Source organism: Triticum dicoccoides, chromosome 4B (genome assembly GCF_002162155.2).
Source record: "Triticum dicoccoides isolate Atlit2015 ecotype Zavitan chromosome 4B, WEW_v2.0, whole genome shotgun sequence".
Lineage (NCBI taxonomy): Eukaryota > Viridiplantae > Streptophyta > Magnoliopsida > Poales > Poaceae > Triticum > Triticum dicoccoides.
The window spans coordinates 58,101,158-58,110,787 of NC_041387.1; positions in this window are offsets into that span (position 1 = coordinate 58,101,158).

Consider the following 9,630-nt stretch of genomic DNA (forward strand, 5'->3'; position numbering starts at 1 on the left):
CGCCCTCTAACGCAACCATGTAGCGATGGACGTGCTCGTCCTCCTCCCTGACACGGCGACGTACCACCTCCGGCGGGGCCGGGTCCCTCCGCACCGAAACTGGCCCACGTGAACGCCACCAAACGAGATCAGGGTCGACGACGGGACCCGGGGCCTGGTTCCTCATCAAGCGGCGCGCCCCTCCAGGCAGCACCTCCCAGTGCCAGCCCGGCGGAGCCCAGTCCCGGACATGGGTTGGCTGGACGTCGTCGCGGACGGGTCGACGGCGAGGATGCGGGCCGGATATCGTCGAGAACAAATACTAGCTATATGCCCGCAAAAAGTAACATTTTTTTAATGATTGGATTTTGATAACTAAAATTTCTAACATTTCTATATAACACTAATTATGCTAATCTAAATAATCTAAATAACACTAAAATTTCTAACATTTCTATATAACACTAATTTCGAACATTTCTATATAACACTAATTTCTAACTGATTAAACACTAATTATATCCATCTAACATGCATTCATACATATATAATAGTGAAAAAATAATAATCTAAATAATCTAAACTAATTAAACATACAAAATACATGTGTGTGTGTGTACTAATTAAACACTAATTATCTAAACTAATTAAACATACAAAATAATAATCTAAATAATCTAAACTAATTATCTAAACTAATTAAACATGCTTGTGTGTGTGTGTACGTGCTCGGGGAGGGCTCACAGCGGGCGACGGCGACGGCGAGGCGACAGCGAGGCGAGGCGACGGCGAGGCGACGGCCGGGGCGGCGACGGCGGGGACGGCGCGACGGGGACGGGGACGGCGCGACGGGGACGGGCCCGGGGCGGCGACGGGGACGGGGGCGGCGACAGAGACAATCGAGGGCGGCGGCGACGGCGACGGAGTCGGAAACAGAGGAACGAACAGAGAGGGAAAACGAAATTTTTGCACTCTATCATATATAGAGGGCACCTTTAGTACCAGTTGGAGCCACCAACCGGTACTAAAGGCCTGTTTTGGCCAGGCCAAGGGGCGGGAAGCGACCCCCTTTAGTACCGGGTGGTGGCACAAACCGGTACTAAAGGCCCCCCCTTTAGTACCGGTTTGTGCCACGACCCGGTACTAAAGGGGGTGCGCTGGCGCAGGTGCGGTGCGGCAAGTTTAGTCCCACCTTGCTAGTCGAGGGGCTACCGCACTGGTTTATAAGCCCTAGTGCGGTAGCTCTCTCGAGCTCCTCTCCTAACCAGGCCTACTGGGCCTACCTGTCCTCTTCGCCTAGTGGGCCTACTGGGCCTTTGCCAGCCTGCATCCTGGCCCAACGAAAGGTTGTGTCGCTAGTCGTATGCAGGCCGCTTTGGCCCAGTAGGCGGGCTTTTTTTTCTTAATTTTCTTTTGCTTTATTTTTTTTGTTTTATTTATTTTTGAGTTGTTTTTTGCTGTATTTAGAGTTTCTTTGTGAATATTTTTGCTTTAGGTACAAAAAATTACAAACTTTCTGTTAGTGCCGGTAAATTTCAAATTTGAATAGTTAAAATTTTGAATTATTAGAAATTTGTGTGAATCACTAGTTTGTGAATAACTTAACTTTGAAAAAAGTTTTTTCAGTGATTCTTTTTTCTTATGTTTAATATTAGTGTGTTTTATCATTATATTCAATTTAGTAATGCTTAGGTTATTTAAAAATGAAATGCCTTTGTAACAGTTCAGTTTTCGTCGGAAACCCTGATACTTCGAAAGAGATTGTCCATTTTATACACGAAGTGCATCCAGTTTTTGCCGTAACCCTCTCTACTTTCTTGCACATGCTATTTGTATGAAATTATGATACTATGCCAACTTTCAACCTTTTCTGAGTTCCTTTGAATTGCTTTTCAATTTCAGGGTCATTTAGCTGGAAAAAAAATCAGTAAATGCATGAAAAGAATTTGTTTGCACATAAAAATTTTTCGCGTTTCAAATGGAAAAACACATAACTACCCTAACTATTACAGACATTCCCTCCTGGGTGTGAAACACAGAAGAAAGTGATGATAGTGAAGCCGATCACATCCCAGGTCTTTGGGTGTGAAACTTTTTCTTCGCGTGTGTCCCTTTGCGCCGTAACCATGGAAAATCTTCATCATTTAACGGGATGCTCGGGTCAATATTCACTGTGAATGGAGCAATTTCATCAAACTTTTCATAATCTTCTGACTTGTCTGTCTTGTCATCCACTCCCACGATGTTTCTCTTCCCAGAAAGAACTATGTGCCGCTTTGGCTCATCGTACGATGCATTCGCTTCCTTATCTTTTCTTTTTCTTGGCTTGGTAGACATGTCCTTCACATAGAAAACCTATGCCACATCATTGGCTAGGACGAATGGTTCGTCTGCATACGCAAGATTGTTGAGATCCACTGTTGTCATTCCGTACTGTGGGTCTTCCGTTACCCCGCCTCGTGTCATATTGACCCATTTGCACCGAAACAAAGGGACCTTTAAACCACGTCGATAGTCAAGTTCCCATATGTCCTGTATATAACCATAATATGTTTCCTTTCCCGTCTTGGTTTCTGCATCAAAGCGGACACCACTGTTTTGGTTGGTGCTCTTCTAATCTTGGGCGATCGTGTAAAATGTATTACCATTTATCTCGTACCCTTTGAAAGTCATTATATTCGAAGATGGTAACTGGGACAGCAAGTACAGGTCATCTTCAATAGAGGTGTCATGCATGGTACGTGTCTGCAACCAGTTGGCGAAACTCCTGGTTTGTTCACGTGTAATCCAGTCATCAGACCGCTCCGGGTGTTTGGAGCGTAGCAAATTCTTGTGTTCATCCATATACGGAGCCACCAAGGTGGAATTCTGTAGAACTGTGTAGTGTGCTTCAGTGAGAGCATGTCCGTCCATACATATTATTTGTTCCCCTCCTAGCGTGCCTTTTCCATCCATTCTGCCCTTATGTCGCGATTCAGGAACACCAATCGTCTTAAGGTCAGGAATAAAGTCAATACAAAACTCAATGACCTCCTCATTTTGATGGCCCTTGGAGATGCTTCCTTCTGGCCTAGCACGGTTATGAACATATTTCTTTAAGACTCCCATGAACCTCTCAAAGGGGAACATATTGTGTAGAAATACAGGACCCAAAACGTTAATCTCTTCGCATAGGTGAACTAGCACGTGTGTCATGATGTTGAAGAAGGATGGTGGGAACACCAACTCGAAACTGACAAGACATTGCACCAAATCATTCTGTAACCTTGGTATGATTTCTGGATCGATTACCTTCTGAGAGATTGCATAGAGAAATGCACATAGCTTCACAATGGCTAATCGAACGTTTTCCGGTAGAAGCCCCCTCAATGCAACCGGAAGCAGTTGCGTCATAATCACGTGGCAGTCATGAGACTTTAGGTTCTGGAACTTTTTCTCTGCCATGTTTATTATTCCCTTTATATTCGACGAGAAGCCAGACGGTACCTTAATACTGAGCAGGCATTCAAAGAAGATTTCCTTCTCTTCTTTGGTAAGAGCGTAGCTTGCATGAACCTGATGTATGCCGTCTTCTCCGTGCATACGTTGCTGGTCCTCCCGTACCTTAGGTGTATCTTTTGTCTTCCCATACACGCCCAAGAAGCCAAGCAGGGTCACACAAAGATTCTTCGTCACGTGCATCACGTTGATTGCGGAGCGGACCTCTAGGTCTTTCCAATATGGCAGGTCCCAAAATATAGATTTCTTCTTCCACATGGGTGCGCGCCCGTCCGCATCCTTCGGAACATGTTATCCGCCAGGACCCTTTCCAAATATCACCTTCAAATCCTTGACCATATCATGTACATCAGCACCAGTACGGTGGCGAGGCTTCGTCCGGTGATCCGCCTCACCTTTGAAATGCTTGCCTTTCTTTCTTACGGGATGCCTGCTCGGAAGAAATCGACGATGTCCCAGGTACACATTCTTCTTACAGCTATTCAAATATATACTGTCGGTATCACCCAAACAGTGCGTGCATCCGCGGTATCCCTTGTTTGTCTGTCCTGAAAGGTTACTGAGAGCAGGCCAATCATTGATGGTCACGAACAACAACGCCTTTAGGTCAAATTCTTCCCCCATGTGCTCATCCCACGCACGTACACCTGTTCCGTTCCACAGTTGTAAGAGTTCTTCAACTAATGGCCTTAGGTACACATCAATGTCGTTGCCGGGTTGCTTAGGGCCTTGGATGAGCACTGGCATCATAATGAACTTCCGCTTCATGCACAACCAAGGAGGAAGGTTATACAAACATAGAGTAACATGCCAGGTGCTATGGTTGCTGCTCTGCTCCCCAAAAGGATTAATGCCATCTGCGCTTAGACCAAACCATATGCTCCTTGCGTCATCTGCAAACTCCTTCCCGTACTTTCTTTCGATATTTCTCCACTGCGACCCGTCAGCGGGTACTCTCAACTTTCCGTCTTTCTTACGGTCTTCTCTGTGCCATCGCATCGCCTTGGCATGCTCTTTGTTTTGGAACAAACGTTTCAACTGTGGTATTATAGGAGAATACCACATCACCTTGGCAGGAATCTTCTTCCTGGGGCACTCGCCCTCGACATCACCAGGCTCATCGCGGCTGATCTTATAGCGCAATGCACCACATACCGGGCAAGCGTTCAAATCCTCGTACTCACCGCGGTAGAGGATGCAATCATTAGGGCATGCATGTATCTTCTACACCTCTAACCCTAGAGGGCAGACAGCCTTCTTTGCTTCGTACGTACTCTCGGGCAATTCGTTGTCCTTTGGAAGCATATCCTTTATCATTACCAGCAACTTTCCAAATCCCTTGTCAGATACACCATTCTCTGCCTTCCATTGCAGCAATTCCAGTGTGGTGCCCAGCTTTTTCTTGTCACCTACGCAATTCGGGTACAACAATTTTTTGTGATCCTCTAACATGCGCTGCAACTTCTTCTTCTCCAAATCACTAGCGCAGTTTCTCTTTGCATCGGCAATGGCCCGACCTAGATCATCAACGGGCTCATTTGATGCCTCTTCTTCAGCTTCTTCCCGCATTTCCGGCTCAGCTTCTTCTCGCATTACCGGCTCAGCTTCTTCCCCCATTGTTGTATCATCGTATTCAGGGAACCCATGGCCAGGATAGCTGTTGTCGTCCTCTTCTTCTTCATTGTCTTCCATCATAACCCCTCTTTCTCGGTGCTTGGTCCAAACATTATAGTGGGGCATGAAACCGGACTCAAACAGGTGGACGTGAATGGTTCTTGACGTAGAGTAATTGTGACCATTCTTACAGCCAGCACATGGACAAGGCATAAAACCATCCGCCCGCTTGTTTGCCTCAGCCGCAAGCAGAAAAGTATGCACGCCCTCAATGAACTGGGGAGAGCATCGGTCATCGTACATCCATTGCCGGCTCATCTTCATTACACAACACCGAATAGACCAAATTAATACAAGTTCATACATAAAGTTCATACAACACTTAAATGCAACAAACAAATAACTCTCTAGCTAAAGCATTTAAATGCAATAACAAATGCGATCAAGATCGCAACTAAGGTAACAATTGATACAACAGCATAATGATACCAAGCCTCACTATCGATGGCATATTTTCTAATCTTTCTAATCTTCAAGCGCATTTTCTCCATCTTGATCTTGTGATCATCGACGACATCGGCAACATGCAACTCCAATTCCATCTTCTCCCCCTCAATTCTTTTCAATTTTTCTTTCAAGTACTTGTTTTCCCTTTCAACTAAATTTAACCTCTCGACAATAGGGTCGGTTGGTATTTCCGGTTCACATACCTCCTAGATAAAAATATCTATGTCAACTTGATGGGCATAATTTGTCATAAACACGAAATGCAACAAATAGTTTTAAAAGAGAATATACCACATCCGAATCATAACAAGGACGAGGGCCGACGGGGACGGATATCAAAACCATGGCACTATGTATAACAAACAACGTACGGGTAAGATAATTATTACATGATTAACTATATATCCAAATCACACAAATATCAATTTTTTATATAAAATTTCATGAACAAGAGGCTCACCACAAGGTGGTGCCGGCGACGGGACGGTGCGGGCGATCGACGGTGGTTACGACGGAGATTTAGAAGGCACTAAGTAAACCACACCTACATATGCAAACTAAGTGTTATTTTTGACCTCAAATTGCATATAAATCAAATACTAGCACATATATATATTTCCTCCCAAATTACTAAACTCATAAATTAATAACTATATAAAGCATTGCAAGAGCTAATCTAGCAATGAGAGATGAATGGACAACGTTGCTAACCTTTGTGATCACTTGAATGGATGGGGGCCTTCAAATCTTGACAAATTTTGGGCAAAATGTGTGATGAGCTCAAGGGGAAGAGGAAGAACAGAGAGGAGAGGAGAGGGGAAAGGGGGAAGAACAGAGCGAGCTGGACGAAGGGTTTATATGCAGGAGGACCTATAGTACCGGTTCGTGGCACGAATCGGTACTAAAGGTGTTGGAGAGGGCCCAGACTGACAACATCCTGCCACCACCCTCATTAGTACCGGTTCGTGGCACGAACCGGTGCTAAAGGTTAGCCACGAACCGGTACTAATGAGAGCGGCCCGGCTAGCCGTTGGAACCGGCACTAATGTATACATTTGTGCCGGCTCTAATACAAACCGGCACTAATGTGCTTCACGTTTGACCCTTTTTCTACTAGTGAGGAGTCGGCAGACAACGCGGTGTCGGTGGACTTCGAAAGATGATGCAATCCTTTCTCCATAGGATGATACGATGTATGGCCTCTCCTAGTGTGCGCTCGTCTTCACCTCCAGGAATGTCAATCGTTAGCCCCGAATATGGGTCCACCACTTCATCAACCATGACACGAGCATAGCCCTCTTGAATCGGGATGAAATGGTAGGTTGCTTCGGGGGTAACTGGAAAAGCAACACCATCCGCCACCTTCATGGATATGTTCTTCATTTTGGAGTGTAGCTCACAGTTACTGTTCTCTGTGATGTCATCCACAGGGTATGTATCCAGCAGTGTGTCGCCCGGGGCAGAACCAACGCTGCTTCTCGGCATGGATGGGACGGTGCTATCCAATGCTGGACGATCATCCACTTGCTGCTGCCGCTGCTGAGACCCCCTTTCCTGGCTAAGTGAGTCGATCTGCTGCTGCTGCTGTTGGAATTTGAGTGCCAGGTCCGCGTGCCTTGCTTCTAGGCCTTGAAGGCGTTCTGCGTCCTGCTTCCTCTGCTCCTCCTCCAGCTTCCTCTTCTTCTCCTCCTCCATCTTCCTTCTTGCACGGGTCATGTAGTCCTCGTTCCATTCTGAAAAACCCTCATACCAGGGAATAACGCCCTTGCCTTGTGTTCTTCCAGGGTGTTCAGGATTTCCCAGGGCGCGCGTAAGCTCGTCGTTCTCTCTGTTGGGCGTGAACATCCCCCTTCGAGCTTATTCTATTGCGTCAATTATCTTTTGTTCGGCTCCTTTTAGACTTGCCTTCCGCGAAACTTCGCCTGTCTTCGGGTCCAACGCTCCCTCATGCGCATAGAACCAAGTTCTGCACCTGGGGGGCCAGTTCCTAGTAACCGGAGTGACCCCTGCATCCTCCATCTCTTGCTCAGACTTATCCCACTTAGGCAATCCCACCGCGTAGCCACCTGGACCCAGCCTATGGAACTGCGTCTTTCTTGCGACATTTGCCTTGTTTTTCATCGACCGTTCCTTAGATAATTCTGAATCCTTGAAGGTCACGAAATCGTCCCAGTGTTCTCTTTGCTTCTCCAGTGTTCCCTTGAAATCTGGAGTCTTCCTTTCATTAGCGAGGTAGTTGGCCCATACAGTTTTCTTGTGGGTGTTGAATGCAATCGCCATCTTCTTAAGAGCAGCGGCCTTGACTTTCTCCACATCTGCTTCAGTGAAATGATCTGGTAGGGTGAAATGTTCCATCAGAGATTTCAAAAGGTCTTTTTTGGCTCTGTCGTCGACCCAAGTAACACCTGGATGTTTAGTCTTTGGCTCTTTCCATTCTTGAATGGAGATCGGGAGTTTGTCCTTCACAAGAACTCCGCACTGACGAGTCCACTTGTCCGCAACGTTCTTAGGCGTGAGGGGTTCGCCACTAAGTTTGATGGATTCAATGTGGTACTTTACACCATCCTTCAACAATCTGCCCGGGCCTCGCTTTGTCTTGCTGTCTGTAGAAGCAGATTTGCTCGATCCGGAGGGCTGAAAGAAGAAAGATCGATTCGTTAATATAACTTCAATAAAAAAACATGTGATGATCACCATGATGCATGCTTATATAAATATACCTCGCCGGTAGTCTTTGTTATTTGAAGATTAGCATTGTCTGTGTCATCACAAACATTGTCTGTGTCATCATAATCATAATCATAGTTCATGACTTCATCAGCTCGGTCATCGAGATTGAATATTTTTTCATCACCCTCTCCGGTATTGTTCAGATATTGGGAGCCGTCATCTGCTTCATTCATATCATCTAGCCTGTGAGGGTTGCGTATGATGTCGAACAATTCCTCTTCTCTCTCTCTGCCAGTATTGTCCGCCATAGCTTTTACTTTACTAATACAGAAGAAATATAAAACAATATAGAATTCAAATTACAATGCATGGATGCAATTAATCAATAAGGAAAAACTGAATCTCGAATACATCGTCTCGAATATATAATCTCGAATACATCGTCTCGAATATTATGTATCGAATACATCACTGGCTAGGTACCTAATAAAGATCGAGTACTACAGAAGAATCTAGGGCGCCACTCACGGTTCTTGGGGCGCGGGCGGTGCACACCCAAAGAGAAGGAACCATCACAGGATCATATCTCCGGTCATCTGCCCAAAGAACCCGCCAAGTAGTGGAGAACCTGACGTCGTCCATAGCAGCCATGTAGCGATGGACGTGCTCATCTTCCTCCCTGACACGGCGACGCACCACCTCCGACGGGGCCGGCTGCCTCTGCACCAAATGTGGCCCACGCGAACGCCACCAAAGAAGATCAGGGTCGACGACGGGACCCGAGGTCGGGTTCCTCACCAAGCGGCGCGCCCCTCCAGGTAGCACCTCCCAGTGCCAGCCCGGCGGAGCCCAGTCCCGGACATGGGTCCCCTGAAGTAGGACGTCGTCGCGAACGGGTCGACGGCGAGGATGCGGGTCGGGCATATCGTCGAGAACAAATACTATATGCCCACAAAAAGTAACATTTTTTAAATGATTGGATTGTGATAACTAAAATTCTATATATATGCAAATTCTAAAAATTTGACATTAATCTAATTCATCTAACTAAAACTAATTCTAAAATTTCCTGATTATATAACTAACATTTCCATAACAATTCTAATATTTCTATAACTAAAAAACAGAAAAATTGCTAACATTTCTATAAATATTTCTATAACTAAAAAACAAAAAACATTTATAACATTTCTACATAACTAACATTTCTAATATTTATATAACTAAAAAACAGAATAATTTCTAACATTTCTATAACTAAAAAACAGAAAAATTTATAACAAACAAACTAATGTGTGTGTGTGTGTGTAGTGTGTGTGTGTGTGTGTGTGTGTAGTGTGTGTGTGTGTGTGGACATGGCGG